This window comes from Camelus ferus, chromosome 6, assembly GCF_009834535.1.
Source record: "Camelus ferus isolate YT-003-E chromosome 6, BCGSAC_Cfer_1.0, whole genome shotgun sequence".
Classification (NCBI taxonomy): domain Eukaryota; kingdom Metazoa; phylum Chordata; class Mammalia; order Artiodactyla; family Camelidae; genus Camelus; species Camelus ferus.
This window is the reverse complement of record NC_045701.1, coordinates 5292871-5313255: the sequence shown is the minus strand read 5'-3', so window position 1 is coordinate 5313255 and position 20385 is coordinate 5292871. Positions and strand designations below refer to the sequence as shown.

Below are 20385 nucleotides of genomic sequence, written 5' to 3'. Positions count from 1 at the left end.
CCACTGGGGGCCGTCTGCGGGCCTGCAGAAGAGGCAAGATGTTCCCACCGGTGGTTTGGGGAGCCCCCGAGAGCAGAGGCTGAGAGGGTACAGTGCTATTCATCGGGGTGACCCCAGTCCCCTGAGCAGGGGTGAAGACGGCCAGGCCACCACTGGGGGCCGTCTGCGGGGCCTGCAGAGAGGCAAGATGCTCCCACCGGTGGTTTGGGGAGCCCCCGAGAGCAGAGGCTGAGAGGGTACAGTGCTATTCATCGGGGTGACCCCAGTCCCCTGAGCAGGGGTGAGACGGCCAGGCCACCACTGGGGGCCGTCTGCGGGGCCTGCAGAAGAGGCAAGATGCTCCCACTGGTGGTTTGGGGAGCCCCCGAGAGCAGAGGCTGAGAGGGTACAGTGCTATTCATCGGGGTGACCCCAGTCCCCTGAGCAGGGGTGAAGACGGCCAGGCCACCACTGGGGCCGTCTGCGGGGCCTGCTGAGTGGGCAGGATGCTCCCACTGGTGGTTGGGGAGCCCCCGAGAGCAGAGGCTGAGAGGGTACACAGTGCTATTCATCGGGGTGACCCCAGTCCCCTGAGCAGGGTGAAGACGGCCAGGCCACCACTGGGGGCCGTCTGCGGGGCCTGCTGAGTGGGCAGGATGCTCCCACTGGTGGTCTGGGGAGCCCCCCGAGAGCAGAGGGCTGAGAGGTACAGTGCTATTCATGGGGTGACCCCAGTCCCCTGAGCAGGGGTGACGAAGGCCAGGCCACCAATGGCGGCCATCTGCGGGGCCTGCAGAGGGGCCAAGATGCTCCCACTGGTGGTTTGGGGAGCCCCCGAGAGCAGAGGCTGAGAGGGTACAGTGCTATACATTGGGTGACCCCAGTCCCCTGAGCGGGTTCACGAAGGCCAGGGCACCACTGGGGGCCGTCTGCGGAGCCTTCAGAGGGGGCAAGATGCTCCCACTGGTGGTTTGGGGAGCCCCCGAGAGCAGAGCCTGAGAGGGTGGAGTCGTGTCCATAGGGGTGACCCCGAGTCCCCTCGAAAAAGGGGTGAAGACGCCAGGCCACCACTGGGGGCCATCTGTGGGGCCTGCATAGAGGGCAAGATGCTCCCACTGTGGTCTGGGAAGCCCCCGAGAGCAGAGCCTGAGAGGGTGGAGTGGTCTCCATGGGGTGACCCCAGAGTCCGAAGAAGGCGTGAAGACGGCCAGGGCACCACTAGGCGCCGTCTGCGGGGCCTGCTGAGTGGGCAGGATGCTCCCACTGGTGGTCTGGGAAGCCCCCGAGAGGAGAGGATGGGAGGATACAATGCTATTGATGGGGGTGACCCCAGTCCCCTGAGCAGGGGTGACAAAGGCCAGGGCACCACTGGGGGCAGTCTGCGGGGCCTGCAGAGGGGGCAAGATGCTCCCACTGGTGGTCTGGGAAGCCCCCGAGAGCAGAGCCTGACAGGGTGGAGTGGTCTCCATGGGGGTGACCCCAGAGTCCGAAGAAGGGGTGAAGATGGCCAGGCCACCACTAGGCGCCGTCTGCGGGGCCTGCTGAGTGGGCAGGATGCTCCCACTGGTGGTCTGGGAAGCCCCCGAGAGCAGAGCCTGACAGGGTGGAGTGGTCTCCATGGGGGTGACCCCAGAGTCCGAAGAAGGGGTGAAGATGGCCAGGCCACCACTAGGCGCCGTCTGCGGGGCCTGCAGAGGGGGCAATATGATCCCACTGGTGGTCTGGGGAGCCCCCGAGAGCAGAGGCTGAGAGGGTACACTGCTATTCACGGGGGTGACCCCAGTCCCCTGAGCGGGGGTGACGAAGGCCTGGTCACTACTAGGGGCCATCTGCGGGGCCTGCAGAGGGGGCAAGATGCCTCCACTGGTGGTCTGGGGAGCCCCCGAGAGCAGAGGCTGAGAGGGTGGAGTGGTCTCCTTGGGGGTGACCTCAGCGTCCGGGGAGGGCGGGGGAGCCAAGCCGGCCTCCGTCTCACCCCGTAACATGCTATGATTTGCCCGGAACGCTGCTTTCTTCTCCACGTTGAGGTCTTCCGAGGTGACTCGGGAACACAGTTCAGGGGGTGGGGGCAGCCTCAGGGCTCCCCTCGCCTGTGTGGCAGCAGAGAAAACCTGCATCTTCGGGGCCTGGGACCATCGGATGTGTTCCCCTCGATTCCCCTCGGCCCTCTGGCTGTGTCTGCATCCCTGTCGGGCCAGTTCGTCTGCGGTGAGACCACCGGAGCTTCAGCGGGAGGCTGGGGGCTCTCCTTCCTCGATTTCTTCAAGGGTTTCGGGGGCAGTCCGCTGCGTGCGGGACCCCTCTTCCTCCGCACTGGCGGGGAACCCTGGGAGGAGCTGTACAAGCTGTTGATGGCATCTCTCCGGGGGCAGGAGCTCACGCAAGAGGTCTGGGGTTTCTCCACGCAGACGTCTTCTGAGTTGTTGGCACAGAGGTTCCTCTGCAGAGACCCGGGCCTCGGAATGAAAGAAACGGGGCCTCTCTCGGGTTCTTCACCCCTGGTGCCATCCGGGCTCCTCTGATCTTCCCCCTCTGGGACTGCCAGGTCTTCCTTGGCCAACCCTTTCCCGCTCTCACCAGGGGCCCTCGACACCGCCTCCCTGCACGAGTCCAGGGCACACCCGGGCGTTGCGGGCAGCGCAGGAGTGCGGGGCTGTTCCCTCACTGCACAGACGGTGGCTGTGCCCGCTGGAGACGCTGAGCTGCAGGACAGCGTGGAGGTCTCGGCGCGCAGCACGGCCCTCCTCCGACGGACCAGACTACAGGAGGAGCTGAGGACGCCCAGCAAGGAGCGCAGGGTCCGCGGGAGCAGGGAGCATCTTCTGTGAAGCGCTGTTACAAGGCGTCGATGTAAAGTCATGGGACACCTGTAGGCTGGCCTGCCAGCGGCCAGCAGCTGGTGGAGAGCCAGGTGACCCGGGCCGGCCAGGGGCAGTCGGCGATGGCGGGGAGCGGGCTGGAGGTGGCCGGGCCCTGGCGGCAGGTGCCGGCCCCCCAGGGCTCGGGGCGGGGCTGAGGGGCAGGGTGTGCTCAGGTAGTTGCCCATAGGGCACTTAGGTAAGGTCAAGGGCAGAGAGCAGGACTCTGAGCGCTGTCCTTCACTGCCAATTCTGCTGAAGGCCAAGAGCACACTGTTTGGTCTGTTGCTAGGGACGTGGCTCTAGAACCTTGTGAGCAAATAATGCGCACGTGCACAGGGCCCTGTGGGACCCTCCCTGTGCAGCAGACACACAGGGACCCAGGGCTGCACACATGCGGATGCGCCCCCATCCCCCCGTCCACCCTCTGGTGCTTCCGGATCTCCTGGAGCCTGCGGATTGGAGGGGGGGAGCCCAGAGCTCTCACGGAACTAACTGTACAGGACGGGTCTTTTTTTTTTTTTTTTTTAAGTATTGTTCTTCCCCACCTTGACTGTGAGCACTGAGACCTTCACTATATTCTGTCAGACCACTTGATGCTGCCCCAAGTTTTCTCTTGGGCTTTGGTTTTGGCAATTTCTACTTCTGTGTTGTCAAATGCACCAAACTTCCCTTCTGCAGCATCTAGTCTGCAGTTAATTCCGCCCAGCAGTTTTTTTCATTTCAGGGACCGATTTTTAGCCCTAGGAGTTCCAGGCGGTTCTCTTTTACACCTTCTAGCTCTCTCCTTACGTACATTTTCATTTTAAATATCCTTGAGCACAAATATAAAGTCGTTTTGAAGTCTTTTCTGCAAGTTCCACCATCTCTGCTGTATCTGCTTCTATCTAGTCATGGTTTTCTCCCCCTACGTCACGTGTTTCTGCTTCATCCTGTGTATAAATTTCGGATTGATTGCCAGACATTGTTTGATGTGCTGTGTACTGCATTCTGCTGTTTCCCTTTACAGCACGTTGGGCCGTGGCCCACAGACAGTTAAGTTCTTTGCAGTGCAGGTGGACCCTCACTAGGCTTGTCGTTAAGCTTTGTTAGGGCAGGTTTAGAGAACTCATTACGTTAGGGTTAGTTTGGGCCCTACTCGCACAACCATTCTGGATAGCTACTTAACTCACATCGTGTCCTACAGAGCGTCTCCACCCTGCTACTCAAGAGGCTGCAGCTTTCCCCAGTCTCTCTTGTGTGAGGTCTGGGGGGTAAGTCTCCTTACAGTTACCTGGTTATTCTTCATCGGGCCTTGCAGAGTTTTACTCTGTGTGAGTGCATCTTAATCAGTGACAAACTCAAGGGCACCACTGTGCAAGTTTCTGCAACTACCGTTCTGTGCAGCCGCTCTCTCTCCTAGACTGTATCTCACCTGTTTAATCCACTGCATCCCAAGAGAGACCATCTCAAAGCGCCTGGGTCCCCCTGTCTCACCCTGTTCTCTAGAAAACGCCTCTAGGCAGAGAGCTGTAATTTTAGGACTTTGCTTGTTTGGTTCTTTCCTCTCAGGATCACGGACCTGAGCTGTCTGTATCTAGTCTCTGAAGAAAGTTGTTCCATGTGTATTTTCAATTTTGTAGTTATTTAAGGCAGAAGGGCAAACCTGGTCTTCGTTACTCCAGTATGGCTGGAAATAGAAAAAGGTACACTTCTAGGCTGGGCCTGAGACGGAAGCTTCAAACTGGGCTAAACTCATGAACAACCAAAGGTAACTAGGGAGTGATGGGATCGATCAAGAAATGAACTAATAAAAGAAAAAGGAGATTTTGTAAAAGCTCAGCTGAACACAGTAACTGGAGAAAACTAAAAGCATTTCATGTTTATATTCCATATAGTTCATACTCTTCAACAAATTGCTCAGTTCTGTAAATACATTCTTGCAAAATGCCATCAAAATACATTAGTTATTTGAAACATCTTTAAAGGCCGATCTGTATATTTAATACTTGCCAACCTTAGTGTTACATTAGTTATGTTCCTATAAAATTTAGTATAAACGGAGACAATTTGCTTCGAATCTGTCTTCCCATAGAAACAGTTCAACGTAGCGTTACGTTCCTAACCCTGGAGAGGTGACCTGGGGACAGCGGGATCATTTATGAGAGGTACCAGAACCCGGGCCCAGCTGCTAGGGTCTCCCCACTCTCCTCACACACAGCAGGACAGCATTGCCCCTGCTGAGCACAGACACGGCCTCCCGTGCTCCCCCTGTGGTGACCCAGCTCATGAGCGTAAACTGAACGGCCGCCTGGACCCTATTCCAGTGGCTAAGCGGCAAGAGCCACTGCCGGGGCCAGGCACTGTTTGCAAGTACGTTACGTACTTGACCTCACGACACCCTGTGGCCTGGTACTTCCATTACCTTCATATTAAAATGAGAAAAACTACCTCCCACAATTAGTGGGGGAGCTGAGATTCGTACCTCGGTGGTCCAGTTCCAGAGCCCGTGCCCCTAATCAGCGCTTCGGGGCTTGGCAGACGGGCCCGGGGGCCAGCTGCCTGTCTGGTGTCTTCTCAAAATATGTACGCGTAGGACAAATCTAATAGTACAGTAGGATGTATGTGTGTGCACCCTTCCTGCACACCCTGAGCCCATCCCCCAGAGGAGAACTTCCGACTGTTCTCGTTTTTTGCTCCTCTGATAGTTCTCTCTGTATCCCCAAATAATACACTCTTATCTAAAAGTTTCTAGATTTAACGACTTGACGTAGTATCTATTGATTTTCCTAGATTTAAAAATTAAAATTTAGTTCATCATCATTAATCTTCACCTGTCCCTCTCAGTATTTAGCCGTTTTATAATTACTTACGATTTCAAGGATACAGAATATAAATTCCCTGCTCCACTAAGCTGAGTCTGCGTCTCAATTCCTCAGATACTGGAGCCATCACACACCTCTCCTCTGCCCTTCCGCAGCTCACCTGGGGTCAGCCACACTTCTCCTTTAACAGCATCAAGGCTGTCAGCATTCGTATCTTGAAGTAAACAGCAACCAAACCTTTCTGATCACAGACTGGTTCTAAAAGTTGAAAATCAACAACCAGCATTCACATTATGATGTATAAATATTATTTAATGCCAGGCCAAGAGGTGTGCTAACGTTACACTTCATTCTTTACAAACTCAATGCCATGATCCTGTGACCACTCCAAGAAATTAAAAAAAAAAAAAAAAAAAAAAAGCTCTAGTTTTAAGATTAAATGGACCCATTTCTTTGGCACGGACTGCTTAAAAGCAAGGCCTTTCCTCCCATATTTAGGCTAAAATAGGAGTTTTTCCTGGGGTTCCTAATGGTTTTCTTTCTGGTAGAGTGGGGGGCTGGGGGTAACACATCCCCAGGCTGTCAATCCTTCCTCTCCCTCAGATGTCTCACACTCCTGGCTCCAGTTTGGAACGATTGCCGTCTGGATCTATTTTATTCCCATTATTCCTGGGTTTGCTCTGATGCCCAGTTAGGTTGAGTCCTCTATTTCCAGAAGGCCAAGGCTGTCTTTATTGGTTATTCTTTTGTTTGGCTGGAGCACACGTCCAACTACCTTCCTAATAACAGTACTCGGGAAGCCAATCTTTCCAGGCCTTGTACACCTGAAAACGCCTTTATTCTGCTGTCACAACTGAGTGGTAGTTTGTCAGATACAGAATTCTGGGTTAAAAAAAAAGTGTGTTTACCCTTTGGATCTTGCTGGCAATACTTAGAATATCCACCATTAAAACTGAGAAGACATTGCCGCCCTCAGCTGGACACTTCTTCGTCGATGGACAATTTGTTTTCTCCCTCTCTGAACATTTTTACAGTCTCCTCTTCATCCCTGAAGCACCGATCCTCCACAAACGCACACCCATGGATGAGCTGCTTCTGTTACTCGTGCTGGCTCTCAAGGGGCCCTTTTCGTATAAAGACACGTGTCACCTCTGCCTCCGGGAGTTGCCTTCCCTTCTGTTTTCACACTTCTCTCTTGTTGCTTTCCTCCCACTTCTATTAAGTCAAGTGTCGAACCTCACAGACTCCTTTCCCACGTATCTCTTCCGGCATTCTTCTGGTCTTTGCTGTACATTTTGGAAGATTACTTCACTTGTATTTTCTTAGATTTTCATTTCAGTAATCCTTTTTAAAAAATAGTAATAAATCTAATAGCCTTTTCTTGTAATATCATTGCTGCTGCATCAGCTGCTTCCTTAGGGCCCGTGTTTTTTTTTCCTTTCATTCTGTCAATTTTCCTTGTAAACCCAACGACCCTTTCGTTCTCTGTTCATATAAAGGGGTGCGGGGTGGGAAGGGACAGACTGGGATTTCAAAGTTGTAGAACAGATAAACAAGATTATACTGTGTAGCACAGGGAAATATACACAAGATCTTGTGGTAGCTCACAGCGAAAAAAATGTGACAATGAATATATGTATGTTCATGTATAACTGAAAAACTGTGCTCTACACTGGAATTTGACACAACATTGTAAAATGATTATAAATCAATAAAAAATGTTAAAAAAAAAAAAAAGATGAAAAAAGAGGAAGATGGGGATTACTGTTCTCGGCTCTGTTAGTTGGTCTATTTTTTTTTTCCCCCTAGAAGGGCTTCGTCTCAAATTGGAAATTCTAGACTGTGTTTGACCAGGCTGGGCAGGCTTCCTTGGTGTAAACAAAAGGGAACCTGACTGTTGAGGAGGAAATCCTCCCCATCCCCAGATAAGGAGGGCTTTCCTGCGGTACCGAAACCCTTATCAGAATTTAGTTTCATATCCTAAGCAGAAACAATTTTTGCCTATTTTGCCTAATAACACGTGCCACCTCCGTCTGCTCTGAGGACGTCTGTGCGCACGTTGTGAGCGTGTGCACTTTCGCTGGGAGAGGGGCGCTGGGGGACCTATCTGTACCACAGTTTGATGACCAGCCCTTCAGTCACACCCTGCTTATGGAAGCCACGGGTCCAAGGTGTCAGCTCTGAACGGCTACTGACGCTGAGCCTCCACGATTCCCTGAGAAAGACGGCCTGCGCCCCACATCTTCAGACGCCATCGTGCAGCACATCTAGGCTACTAGGGCTTTTCAACCTGTCTCACCTCCGACATTCCAAAAACGCTGTTGAGAACTCAGTTGTTAACGAGGCCTCTCCCTTAGCTTGGCTATGTACTGGTTAACGACTAAACCTTTTTTCTTTTCTTGTACAGTCTGTGCTTTCATTTTGATGAGGCCTTAAAATGGGCAGATGGCAAATGGCAGTGCTCACTGCCTCGTGGACCTCCGTGGCCAGAAGGCTTAATGGTCTTTAAGCCTACACTGGAAAGTGAGGCTCACAGGCAAAAGTTGAGATGACAGCGTAACGAAATGTCACGTACTGATGACTACCTTCCAAGGATGTTTCAAGCAAACAGAATTTGATCATTTGCAGCCTCTACAGTAGTAAATTTTGTTGAGCAAAGTCCTCTGTGACTGGCCTCTATGGGTAAGAATTACACAACATCTAAAAGCCATTTTGTAAGAAAGAGTTTGTCATATACTTTGATTTTGTAATCAGAGCAAGAGTTCCTTACAGCAAGTGTCACATGAGATTTCACAGAATAATCGCCCAGGAGGGAACGCAGGCCCCACACAAGTCAGTGCTCGTCTTTAACAAGTAAGAGGAGCCCCCGAGCTGGGTGTCTGTGGCCCCGTGTCTAGGGCACGGGCACTCACGTCTCGCCCACTAACTGACGGAAGAGGTAGGGCTCCCTCCCCCTCTTCAATATCTTATTCATGGGTAACTTAAAAGGCACACGTTTAATATAAATATTCTATAGGCTAGACTGACAACTCTACATAAACTGTAAAATAAATTAAGATTTTAGGGAAACTATGAGCATGTGACAGACTGCGGGAACCCTGTGTGCACCTGTCCCCTTTCAGGTCTGTTTCAGTAGAGCGCTTTAGAGGCACAAAGGTGATCAGGAGTAAAACCAGACCTCCAGCCTGGGACGCAGGTCTCTGTATTGTAACAGGAAAGGAAGTGTCAGCTTAACCCACCGATGCATCCCTAAGACCCAGAGTCAGCGATGCACGCGCTGGAGGTACGCCAGCTTCCAAATGTGAAACTGTGGACAACCAGCGTCCCAGCCATAACCAGTGACCCGCCACACGACTGGGTCAGCGACTTACACCCAGCCTTAACTCCAAACCTTCACGACGCAAAACGGGGCCTGTCTTTCCCTTTGATTGTTCACCCGCTCCCTTTTCGTGGTGGTGTCTGGTTCTTGTTTAATGTCTGTAACAGCCAGGCAGAATAACCCGATGTTTTCAGATGTACATTTTCAGTTGCTTGCTTTTTTTTTTTTTTTTAATTTCTTTGGGCCTCATCTGCTTGCCCCACGCCACCCCCCACAGGTGCAAAGTGGACGTGAGGCTGCTGCGGGCACGCACGTCTTTCTCCCTTTGCTGTGGCTTCAGCTTAAGAGATCAACCCGTTCAACTGCCATGTCCCGTTCCTGCTGTCGGTGGTTCCAGGGAGCCCGAGTCTCACACGGGTGGTGTTCGGCCATCTCCTCTCCAGCGCAGTGGGTGCCCCAGGCAGCACAGAGGGGCAGAAAAAGAGACTGCTTCCCCCTTCCTTGTCTCTCTTCCCTACTCTGCGACTGCTCCCCGTCCCTAAGGCTCCTACCACCTTCTCCACACCGGTTCCTGGACGGACAGTAGTGCGGGTTGGCTGGGTCTGGCCCCTCCCACCACAAACATCACATTCCTGCCCAGAACCCTATTCCTACTCCTGGACTCACAGATCTGTCCCACTAACTCCCAGCTTTAACTACACACAGTCTGGTCTTCAAACATCAAGTCCAGCAGACTCTGAGGAGGCACTCAGATGAAAACTAAAGATCCACAGAGTCAACCTCTTCTCAGCAACATTACCGTTAAAAGTTTACGCACAGAACAGTGTTTTCCTTTCTTTTGTACTTGAAAGCACGAAGTAGCTCATCCAAACTTCGGATTAAGTTAAGCTCTAGCGCTGCCCCACGGGCCTCCCCATCCTGTGGAACAACTTCTACGACAAGGACACCCTCCAGGTGCCGCCCGCTCCAACATCGCTCACTCCTACGTCAGAAAGGGGACGGAATCCAAGCGCTCGCAAAACCCGTGAATACACGAAGAGCACACACGCACGCTTGCACTGAGAAACATGTAACGCTCTGTACACGCCACATACACATTTTTTAAAACTCCAAGTTCCTACTGTTTATGCTAATATACCAGTTGCAACTATTTCACAGCTTTCTTTTGAAAGTCGGGGTCTTCTCTTGAAACGTTTCTAGCATACACATTGCCAAATCTAGGTACTCTGAGGTAAATCCACATATAATTGTTATAATATACTGTGTAGAATACATCTAAGCACAGAGAACAGAAGAGAAGCATATATTAATAAAAATGAATACAAAGCAAAAAGCTAGCCGCGCTAGCCTTTCCCCAGTTCTATCCTATTCAGTGATATGATTCAGACAATTAACTCTTTCCAAGAGCTGAGAAACTTCCCTTGTAAGAGAGGGATTCGCTACAGAAATGCTTAACTCTCCAGAGGGCTGAATGCAGAAAGATGGGACAGGGTCAGAGAGTGACCTAATACAAAAACCATGCAGTGACAGATCTAAATATAAATGCTCAAATTTTCCATTTCACGAGCTCATCGTGAGTGAAAAAATACGCAATTTATTTTCAATACATAGCTCTTCCAGCAACATTTAGATTTTTATAGAAAACAATTGTCTTCAATGATAAAGGCAAATTTTATTCTACATGAGTGAGTTTTAAAATGTAACGCTTCAAGTTTAGTCATCTTCTAACCCTAAAACTATTGCTTTAAAACTACAGAAGAGAAAATGACATACTTTGCTTGCTTTTTTTAAAAAAAAACCTACATTAAATAAAAAATCAGTTGAAGAAACATTTTATTTCAGCTGCCCTTTTACGATACACACCATCCAGTAACTAACTGGCTTTTAACACTCGGGCACTGGGAAGGATTCCTACAGTTTTAAATATAATTCAGCCAACAGAAAAATACCACCAAATACCTTTACAGCCTGCTATCCAGACCTGTATAAATTATGTCTCAAACACTAACCAAGAGAAGATGAAAAGGGATCGCCTGGCAGGGTTTACAGGGCAAGTGTGGTCCGTCTCCGAGCAATGGGGTCTGAAACTGCCACCAACTGGACACTTTCACTGAAATCAAAGTATCACCTTAGTCTTGAGAAGGATACGTGTCTTTAACCAGCTAAAATTGTGGTGAAGGTGATAAGCAACTGAAATTGGTTCTGATTAGCGTAAGGAAAGGGGGATTTCTGGAAGGCAACGGGCAGGCACCAGTCAGGACACCCGGCTGGGCCACAGTGGGTCGTGCTCTGGGAGAGGCCGGGGTTGGGGGGAGCCCCCACACCCAGGGGCGGCGAGGTTCCGTGCCCAAGGGCAGGAGGGGGGACTCCGGCTCCCTCCCTAGCAGGAACAGGCCCAGAGTTCCCCTCCTGGAAACTGGAGTGTTTTCAGAAAGGAGAATGCTAGGTGGCCAACAAGCAGCAAACGTCTACTGCAACCATCAACTGTCCAGCAGCACCGCAACGTTCCTCAGTGTCATGCGATGAATTTCAGCCGCCTTCACAGCTGTGGCTCGTGGGCGGGGCCTCACACTAGACGCTCCCTGCAAGGGAGTCAAGGAATAAACACATTCTGTCTGGGCTCTGCATAGAGTTTTTGCACAATTCAGACTGCGATCAATGTGAAGACAGACTCAATCTGTGACAATGCTGGTACAGCGTATCTGGCGCTGTACGTGGCAGCTGTCAAATCAAACACTAACTATTCACCCACGAAAACATACTTGTACACAAATAAATTCGCCAGCTAATATTCATCACTTTGCTATAGACAATAGGTCTGTTTCAACACTTTTCAAAAGACATAAACTTTATGAAGATTCTAATACAAGCAAACCACCTTAAAAAAATGCCACTGTATAAACTGGGTTTCATATATGGAGAAAAAGCTAAATATTAATAATTCAAATATTTATTAGATAGATGTTTCAAAACACTTCTTTAAAATAGTAAGCTCCCTTTCTCTAAATACTCATTACTATGAAATATGGAAACACCCCTTACACAGAGTACCTCAGATGTAACATAACAGGACTTTGTCTGTTGGAAATGATGCAAAAAAAATAAATAAATAAACTGGAAGTTACAGCAGCATTCATCCGAACTCAATCGTAAAATACTTCACAACAAATTACAAAAAAGCTTGCTTCCAAATGGCGGCTGCGGTTTTGCGCATTTGCTCCCAGAGACAATTAATGCATGCAGCTGGCGCTAACCTTCAGTGAGTTTCAATCAAAGCTTGACAGCTACCAGTTACATTTCACACGGGGTAATTATAGCAAATGGCATTTAGGCTTAATGTTCTGCCATTTCTTTTTCTTTCTGGAGTGTAATCAACAAGATACTAAGATTGCGTCTGCTTAGCTTTTCTGTAATCTTCACACTGACAAAAATAAATATTCCATCACGAGGCGTTTACTGAAGAAGTACAGGTGGGGAAAGAACACCTGATGTTCAGCAGGATTTTCCTCGCGACAATCACTTCGACAAGTGATGCATTTATAGCTTTTCTGCATAATAAAACGTTAGTTCTTTCATAAAAAAATACAAAAGTCTTCACGATGCCTCTCATTTGCTACAACGCCTAGGCTTTCCGACACACCTTGTACTAGCGCGTAAGCGTCGGCGTGCAATGCTCTAGTGTGTGCTCAGCACGGAGAACCCACAGCAGCTCCCCTGGAAGGGCCATGTGGGTCTGTAACCTGGAGCTCCTACACATCCTTCACGTGGTGGGACAACAAACCAGACACTAGGATGCAAGCACATGGGCTGGACTTAACAGACCAGGCGCCTACATTTTTAGAGTATTTAAAATGCTAACTCTTACATTTGAATGCACTTTTAAAACTGTATTCGACAAAAAACTGCACATGTATCATATGTATGTTATATATACACACATATCTATATTTAATCTCATTACACCTATACTTGCTGAAGTGAACTCAGGCTGCTCTTTTAAAATTCTGCCCACCTGCTGTCTGCATCTGCCATCCCTGTGCTGGACCGACCAGCACATCTCCAGAGTCAAAGCGGTCCAGAAGCGGTGGGTGCTGTGGGTGAGCCTTGCTCCTTCCTGCGCCTCCAGCGTGCTCCAGAAGAACTGGAGTCAGGGTGCCAGCACGCACGCCACCCCTGCTGAGGAGGCCCTCATTTCTCACCAGCAGGAGGACCTCCTTCACCTCAATCTGCCCCTTCCAATGCATTGTCCATGTTTCCTGCAGGAAAATCTTTCTACAATGCAGTCATGCTATCCCCCTATTTAAAATAGTACAATGACTTATTCCACATTCAGGGTAAAAATAGAGCAAACTTACAGCATGGCACAGGAGGCATCTGATGAACTAAGTCTGCCCACCTGCCCAACCTCTTCTCCAACCTCTCACACCTACTCTGTGTTCTAGCCCCAAACTACTTAAAGCACCTCCAGAAGCCATTCCCATCCACACCTGTGTACAAGCTGTCCTCTGCCTGGAATGCCTAGCAAGTCAAAAGTCCCTTCCTTTACATTTCCAAGGCACTCTGTACGTATTTTTCCAGCACAGCATTCACACCACTGTCCATCCTGAAGCAAGATTAACATCACATCAACGCTGATCAGTAACATCCTTCTTATCGCTCTGCGACAGATGTCAAGGTTATCCCCTGCCTCTTCTGTCTCCATTACATTAACCCTGGTGTTTTCTCTACTTTTTGATTTATTATCAACTTCTTTCACTTAATACTTTAAAGAAACAACATGAACATGTGCAGCCTTCTAGAGAAAAGAAAAACTGCAGAGGTCCTAAGTTGGAGGGAGCAACGGGAAGAGAGTGGGGCTGTTCTCTCCTGGCTGTGTGAACATGGGGGTCAACACAGAGAGCCTTCAACACTCACTAATAAGTTTCTGCTGGAAGCTGACTCTTCAGAAAAAGAAAACACAAAAGTGAGTTTAAAGGGCCTCCAGAATCAAACCCAGGCCTTAAATATGTGCGCTTTTGACTTCCCATTTCTGAAAATTCCATCCTAGGGTAAACAGGGGTTATCTCATATGCCTTAGATTTCTTTTTCCCTAAAAATAGAGATAAATTGATTTGATACATATGGAAGGAGGAATTTTTCTTCACATCAAATTGTGCACTGAAAATGTGGACTGAATAGAAGGGGAAAAGGAATAAACCAACTGCAAATTACAAAAGTAATATACATAACTTCATAAGCCTGAAGCCGAACAGAAAGAATCCGGGAAGGTTACAATCCTGGTCGTCGGTAATGTTCTTAGTGCTGCCACACAAAGGCAGTGGCTGCTCAAAGGGTTGACAAGGCTTTGCTCTACATTTTTATTAGTTAATATCCTCAAATAAACATTATACTTAAAAATCACACTAAGCCAACAGAAAGTTAAAAAGCATCATTTTTCCAGTGGTATAAAATGTCAGTAAAAGAGAGAAATAAAAACACAAATGAAACTGATTAATGAATATACCTTTTCCCTTCACGTGAGAGGTCTATAAACAAACCTTACTTTGATAACATAAAATTGTAATAGAGGAGAACAGATCTGACTCCATACTGGATCTGTTCCTTTAGTTTTGACCACTGTGCCCTGTTTTCTAGGCTCAGTCCTGCTCGCTCTGCACCTTTTGTAAAACAATGTTGCCTTTAGCCTGAAATACCCAGGAAAGCCTATTCTTGGGGCTCTGACCTTTAAGGATGTCAGCATTTCTGCACTTACGTGGAGATGGCAAGTTGCAAAATAGAGAATAACCTTTGTTTTTTTGGAGGTTTACAGGGACACTGTGGCCTGACCTACACAGACAGCTGCAAGAACAAAGAATTCCTGCAGCAAGAAGTTTGCAACAATCAACCACATCCCCCCTCCCCTGTTTGTTTTGGGGTTTTGGGGGTTTTTTTTTTTGTTTTTTGGGGGTTTTTTTTGTATAAAAGGAGCCTGTATTCTGACTGGAGCAGGATGGTTCTCCAGGATGTTAGCCTGCCATCCTCTCCATCTGCTGGCTTTCCGAATGACGTCGCTATTCCTTGCCCCAACACCTCGTCTCCCAATTCACTGGCCTGTCATGTGGCGAGCAGAACGAGTTTGGACTCGGTAAAAAATGAAGGGGAAAGGGAAAGGGGTATGTCCAACAGCCAGATTTTAGGTTCCACATGACTTAAAGTATGAGGATAGGGTTTATATAATGCAGTGGTAGGAGAAGAGGAGAAATAAAACAAACATACTGACCCAGGAGATGAGGGGGCTAGGGGCATGGGGTGCTGAAATGATTCATCTCCTTCTAAAGTTTTTCCTAATTCTGAAGTTAGAGAATGTAACACTATTCCCCAATATGCTTCTACTTTTTGGAAGTAATGAAAATTATTTTTAAATGTGACAATTAAAAACTTAAGACATTTTTCTCAAGGAGATAAAAGTTTTTAACATTACAACTTACATATAACACAAATGACAAGAAATGTGGGGTTCCTTATATTAAAAAAAACCAAGGAAAATGGTATTAACACTCTCAACTCATTAAATCGGTACAGTACTTAGTACTTTCAAGTATTAATTAACACAAATTAGCGTTACATAAGGCAATCTATAAAATTTTTCCTACTAAAGGATTAAGTAGAACAGCTTAATAAGTAGTCAATGAGTCATTAAATTTTAATCTTTACTGTATAAATCCTAAAGTTCTGCAGAAGCCTAATTTTTCCCTGAAAGATGTTTCTCTTACTTATTTTTTTCAGGAAAACATGAGCCATCTCAAAGTCCATGCTAGTGCCGTAATTACCTAATGTGCTTGTTTTTTACGTGCAGTATTTCTTCTACTTGGAGCACTTCATAAGCTCAGAGGAAACTCAGTAAGACACACCATTAGAAAGGCAGATTATCAGTTTCAAAGACCCAAGAAAAATCAAAACGGCAGTTGTATAAAACAGTGCAACTGAACGAAACAGGAACCACCAGGAGCAATGGCTGTTCCCAACAGCGACAGGAAGAAATCATGACTCAGGACGTTATGCAACCAGCAGGACCGCGTACTATTTTGAGGTTAGTACCAGGAAATGAGCCAGGTATGACAAAGAATAATTCTTTGAATGATCCTAAAAATATAATTAAAGAAAACAAGCAAAGTTTTGCTATTTTAAGAGAAAAATAAATGAGTGGCAGAGGAAGGCTCCCGTCTACCCCGGAGTCCACAGGACACCCCTGTGGGCACAACTGGGGCCAGACGGCCAGGAATGTGGGGAAAAGGCAACTGAGGGTCTCCTGTCAGTTCTGAGGTAAATGCAACACATAATGTAGGTTTTCAGATGTTTCCGGAAAAATACAAACAGTGCAGTTATTAAGGAAAAACACTACTTTTAAATTTGGTTTTGCTTGAATAGTGTTCTCACAGAAAACAGAGAAATCAAATATTTCAAAAGAAATGTCCATCGAGTAATACCAGAAGTCTGACTTTATTGAAATCATTCAAAGAGAACAAATAAAATCAAGCTTAACTGAAAATTATAATAAATTGCTAATGGCCCCTAATTTCAGCCAAAACTTTACCGTCAGGTTAATGTATTCTCTCCCACTGCCATCATCAACTTTCAAAGGAACCACAAAAAACAAACAAAACCACTCCTGCCCAAAGCCTCCAGGCTGGCTGTGCCCTGGCTCTCCTGGAGCCCAGCGAAGGCTGCTGAGAAAGGAGCAGGCCTGGACGCCCACACGCACACTCACCCCATCGCACAGAGGGCTGCAGGGCCGCAAGTGGGAGCCATCGCTTCAGGAGTCACGACAGTGACCACTGTGCGAAGTGAGAAAAGCTGCTTGATTCTTCCAAGCCTACCACTTACCCACCTGCCTTCTTTCTTTTTCACTGCTACCTGTGGATCTAGCAAAATACTTGGAAGTGCTTACTACGTGTGGTCACAGGACTAAGCATGTTACAAACATTACCTGAACCTCCTACCAGTCTTATGACATCGAACTATCGCAACTTCCACTTTACAGACAGGGACACTGAGTAGAGAAGCTGCTGTTACTGGCCTGGTACAGGCATAATTCGAATGCAGGTGGTATGGCCCCAGGGTCTCCACTGCCCCCATTACTGCTTATCACCAGCCCTCACAGCCCGGACCCAGGGTCCCTGAGGAGGACATCCATCCCAAAGGACCTGCGACCATGTATCTGAGGAAAGGGAAATGCCGACACTCCTAGGGAACTCTGACGAGCACACTGGCTCTGTGCTCTGCTAATTCTTGGAAATCTGGAGCAACACCGCAGCTCACTGGGTCCAGTCGGGGACCCTAGGAACCAGAGGCAAGGTACCAGCCAGCTGACTACACTAGAGTTCTGACTCGAGTTTCCCAGGACGCCCCCAACCCAGACCGTCTCTGGTACGTGACTGTGTAGGTCATTAAAGTAAGAAGAGCCAACACCAGAGCACCCTCTTCCCACCAAAACTCCAAATCAAATAAAGCCTCACTACGGAAAACGCGAAGACGGGATGCTGGCGAGGTAAGTCCCCACGCTCCCACTCAGCAGACTGGTCTGGGAGATTGTAACAAATGTACCTGAGTAATGACTTCCACTATGGACTGCTGCTTCAGATGTAACAAAGCTCTTGGCACTTCAAATGCTGCTTGACAATGGCAAATGTAGTTATTTCCATTTCTGATTAAAAAAAAAAAAAAACACACACTACAAGTAGTTTACTTTCACCTGTAGGAAGAAACTACACTATTTACTGCCTTGCTTGCGTCAACTCTCAGGCTCTACAGCCTTGCTCTTCAAAGTGTGATCGTGGTCCAGTAGCATAAGCATCACCTGGAAGCTGGTTAAAATGCAGAATCCCAGGTCCCACCCAGACCTACTGGGTCAGGATGTGCATTTTCACAAGATCCTCAGGCAAGGCTCTGGATACCGTGACTAACCCACAGAGAACCTGACCACCTCACTGATCCACAGAATGCTGATAAATAGAAGCAGTAAGAGCCTTAATTCTTTGGGGAAGACTAGTGAAGGTAAAGACAGTTAAAGATTTAACACACAAATGTTTGCAGCAGTTTTATGTGTAACTGCCCTGAACGGAACACAACCCAAATGTCAGCACGTGGTACCTCCCTGCAATGGAACGCTGCTCGGCACTAAAAATGAACCAACTTCTGATCCATGATACACACGGATGAGTTGCAAAAGAAATATGCTGATTAAAAGACTTACAAAATTAATGCATACTGTGTTCCGTTCATTAAAAAATGTTAAAATGGGAAGTAGTGTCTAGTGATACACAGCAGTTCTGTAGTCATCCGGGGACAAGTTGAGGGGACCAGGAGGGGCAGGACAAAGGGATTACCAACCTTCTGGGGAAACTTCTAGGGGTGATGGATATGTTTGCCATCTTGATTATGGTGATCTTTTCACAAGTCAGAGTTACCACACTGTACACTCTAATAGCTGCAATTTATCGTACATTATACCTCAATAAACCTGTTTTTAAAAAGTGTATTACTTGATTAACATGAAAATGATAAATTAAACAAAACAAAGTACACCAGTTCCCTGAATCTTTTATAAACGAGAGACACAATTTAAAATTGATAAATCAAGTAATACAGGTACCAGTCTATTTAAAACTATAAGAAAACAATAAGGAAAAAATGTTGGGAGAAGAGAAAGGTGGGAGGAAGGAATTTAAAACTGGAAAGATGCCAATTCCATCACTGCTCATTTGAAGAAGTCAACAGAACTTTCTAAAGGAACAGTGGACCAAGTACAGCACATAAAGTTCTAATAATAAAGATAACCCCTAGTACAAAAATGCAACCCTTTCCCATTATTAGAATAAGTCCACAAACAGAACAAACCAGAAAAACACACAGCATATTTAAATGATTTTTTAAATATAAAATCATCAAATCAGAAGGCACAGAAAATCATAATGATGGGCTCAACACCAAGCATATCAATATATTTAAAGGAGCTATATTCATCCAGTAAGGAAAAACTCCAGCTGGATCACAAAGCAAAACCCAACTACAAGCAGAACGATACAAAGACATCTAAAACAAAACAGAAAATATTAAAAATATGAAGAATGGGTAGGCACCTCAGAGTCAAACACAAAGAAAACACCTCATAATCTTAACAAAAAGAGCAACAATGGGGTAAAAGCATTAAAAGGGCTTAAAAAAAAAACCCAAAAGGCACTTCATAAGGCTTAATAAAGCAAAAATCCACAATGAAGATCTAGCAGTGATAAAATATCTATATACCAGGTAACACAGTGTGAGCATCCACAAAGCAGAAACACAGTACATTCCAAACAGTACAAATATTACAGCCATTCTCTGACCAATCTGCAAGAAGTCAACCAGGAAATAACAACAGAAACACTGGCTAACTGGGGACAGACGAGTATGCGTGGCCTGGAGTACATTTTCTTTGCCATTTCAGCAGCTTAGCAGAGAGTGCAGAAAGCTGGCTCAACAGGCGAGCATCGAACATCAGTTCAGCAAGAGGGCCAGCTCCAGCCACCTGCCTCCAGAGATGCTTTCTGACAAGGCTCCTTACTCAGTCTCCCAGCTGGCAAGTGTCCAGAGTACATGTCTAGACAGGTTCTCTTCTTCCCTAAAATGCTAAATACATACAGCATTACAGAGGTGGGTCTCCCTCTCCTGCAACCTTGGTCCCCAAATTTCTTCTACCCTAACAAATGATTTATCTAAATGGCTCATTCAAAATGAATAAATGCACATGTTCTTGGTTGAGCTATTACCTCCTTTTTTCTTTTGGAAATGTGCCTGGCCTCCAAGGTCACACGTGTTCCTGCATGTGTGCTCAGGTGCCCTGTGAGTTAGCCAGAGCCAGCACAGAGCAGCTCTGTCTGGGGGAAGTGAGTCTAATGCCGGCGATCCAAATGAGCAAACCTCATCAACAGATCTGAAGCCACAACCTCAACTTACCTAATACCAGTCATAAAAATATTTTGCCTTTTTTTCCCTAGTTTTTATTTCATTTTTTAATTTATTCCAAACCTCAGAGAGAAAGATGTATCTCTTTATTGAGGCTTCCTCAGATACACTAATATTATGTTTAATGCTATTTCTGCATTGTTGTTTAATAGTAAAAAACTAAAAACTACCTAAAAGCCATCAATAAAGGAATAATTATATACATTATGGTATATCCGTAGTAAACAATACTAGGAAATTCTTTTTTTTTTTTCATTGCAGTGACAAAAATCCACATGGGAGAAACCCAGACTTCAAATTACAATGTCTATCACACAGCCAAAGAATAGCCAAGGAAACAAGATAAGGGAAACAGTAAAAAGGAAAAGGGCCACACAAAACTGAGATCCGTATCACCAAACGCTGACTTTCAAAAACATGAAGCCAAGCAGGAAATGTAACT

The 20385-nt window shown here is 47.0% G+C and overlaps 1 long non-coding RNA gene across 1 annotated transcript; it reads right to left on the bottom strand.

Moving 5' to 3' along the window:
- Nucleotides 1-6044: 6044 nt before the first annotated feature.
- Nucleotides 6045-10005, bottom strand: LOC116664066. The gene is made up of 3 exons (XR_004320388.1): nucleotides 9995-10005; nucleotides 9932-9935; nucleotides 6045-6922 (listed from the first exon to the last, which is right to left on the bottom strand). It is a non-coding gene; the product is annotated as an uncharacterized LOC116664066 (long non-coding RNA).
- Between the last annotated feature and the right edge of the window lie 10380 nt (nucleotides 10006-20385).